The sequence below is a fragment of the Gorilla gorilla genome, chromosome 2 (assembly GCF_029281585.2).
Source record: "Gorilla gorilla gorilla isolate KB3781 chromosome 2, NHGRI_mGorGor1-v2.1_pri, whole genome shotgun sequence".
In the NCBI taxonomy this organism is placed as follows: Eukaryota; Metazoa; Chordata; class Mammalia; order Primates; family Hominidae; genus Gorilla; species Gorilla gorilla.
Window position 1 is genome coordinate 131,341,229 of NC_086017.1, and position 2,397 is coordinate 131,343,625.

General features: G+C 35.6%; 1 pseudogene; it reads right to left on the reverse strand.

Moving 5' to 3' along the window:
• Positions 1 to 1,243: 1,243 nt before the first annotated feature.
• On the reverse strand, positions 1,244 to 1,600 carry LOC101128788 (cyclin-dependent kinase 2-associated protein 1-like; annotated as a pseudogene).
• Between the last annotated feature and the right edge of the window lie 797 nt (positions 1,601 to 2,397).

The following is a 2,397-nucleotide window of genomic DNA, read 5'->3' on the forward strand; positions in this document are numbered from 1 at the left end:
TTTGTTAGAGATGGGGTTTCACTATGTTGGCCTGGCTGATCTCAAACTCCTGACCTCAGGTGATCCACCCACCTCAGCCTCCCAAAGTGCTGGGATTATAGGTGTGAGCCACTGCACTTGGCCTCCTTTCAGTTTTATCAATTTTTGCTTTACATGGTTTGCAGCTCTGTTGTTTGGTACAAGCACACGTAGGATTGCTATATGTCATTGGTAGATTGACTCTTTTATTACATAGTATCCTTCTCTGGTAATTTTCTTTGTTCTGAAGTCTACTTTATTAATATTGTTAATATTAAGTCTATGTGATTGATATGACCATTTCTGCTTTCCTTTGATTAATGTTTGCATGGTATATCTTTTTCCATCCTTTTACTTTCAACCTGCCTATATCATTATATTTAAAGCAAGATTTTGCACAGAGCATTTAGTTGGATCATGTTTTTAAAACCAATCTACCAATCTCTTTTAGTTAATGCATTTAGACCATTTGCATTTGATGTAATTGTTCATCTGTTAGGGTCTAATTATTTATTTTTATTTACTTATTGTTAATGAACATAAGCTTTATTACATCAAATAATAAATACATATAAATCTGCAAGTAGTTTTAGTCATTTTGAAATATGTTTTGATGAACTTACAGCAAACATAGAACTAAAATCTACATACAATCTTAGTAAAAAATAGTTAAGTTTAGTTGGTTACTCTTTATTCTGTATTTATAACTTGTGCATCTTTAATTTCAAAGCATTGATAGTGATGCAATACTTAAGCAAAAAAGAACTTATAGAGAATGTATACTGTATGGCAAACCAGGGACTGGCTACTAAGTAAAGAGTGCTGTCAGTATTCATCAAAAATAAAATTCATAGAGGTGTATTACTTTATGGAATGGAACAAAAAACAATTTAGGTGCATGAATGTATTCAAAAGAGAAGATTAATGTGCAACATTGGTATCTTGGAGGCAAGCAACAGTCTGCTGTAAGACAAAAAACTTTTACCTGCATCTTTTAAATCAATGCTTTAAAAAAATCTGAGTAGCTCTAACTACTTAAAATGCAAATCCTAATCAACTGTAAGATCTTTGCTAGTTTGAGAGCCTACTGAACCACGGGAAAGAAACCAGGAAGAAAAACCAAATGATTACCATTTTGAAAACATGTTTCATCTGGACAGGGGAGATGAACTGTAACTTCCTATCTTGTAAAAAGACGGAATACCTCGCAAAACTATGAAGGTGGTTAGAATCTGGCATTCCATTCTGTTTTAGCCAAGCACTCCCAAACTAGTCCTTTAGCATGAGTGATAACTTGTTTTGGTCTCTTCATTGTGCTCTTGCTCCCTGTATAGGTGGATCTGATCACTCCCTCAGCTCTTGGATGATAGCCAGCAGTTTAGCACATTTGCTTTGGGGTCACTTGGCTGTTTCCAGTTCCCTGGGTATAGCCTAGGGATGGTGGCCCATAGTCACTCAGCAGCTGGTGGTACTGTGAGAATAATACCATATGGGTAGAAGGTGACATAGAAGGTGACAAGCTCTCAGCTGAGTTGAGGGAGGTGGTAGGCATTTTCAAGGTCAAGTTTAGTTTGTATGACATTCTTTCATCTCCATTCCCAGTAGCAGATTTTTATACACACACACACACACACACACACACACACACACACACACACACACACACACACACAGAGACTGGTGCTGAAAACTGTGGCTGTCTTCTAGAAGCCCAGAGAATTTTGGGCTTTGGGATTAGAGGCTAAAAACCCTAGATATGATCAAGAGTGATCTGTTCCCTGTTGTGCAACACAGCATATCAGGACACTTTGGCTTGTAGCTTCCTAATACACGTTCTTATCCATCTGTCCTCCAGGAAAGATACAATAAGACAGATAGACACACAGATGTACACATGCACACACACCCACTCCAACATATTTGAACAAGGCTAATAGAAAAATGAAATGAATTGAATATAGGAAAGGGTACAAAAATAATTTATTAGAAGGAATGGTGTGGGACAAAGCTAGCATTTATTGATCACCCACTATGTGTCAGATATCCCATTATTTCATTTAATTACTTTCTTTTTTCATGGACAAATAAAAATTGTATACATTTATGGTATAAAACATATTTTGAAGTATGTACATTGCGAAAGGGCTAAGTCAAGCTAATTAACCTACATGTTACCTCATGTACTTATCTTTTATTTGTGGTGAGAACACTTAAAATCTACTCTATTCGCATTTTTCAAGTATACAATACATTGGTCTTAAATTTAGTCACCATGTTGTAAAATAGATCTCAAATCATTTAATTTTTCAAGTTGGTATTATTACTCTCATTTTACAAATAGGTAAACTGAGGCTCAGGGAGATTAAATAGTTTGTCTAA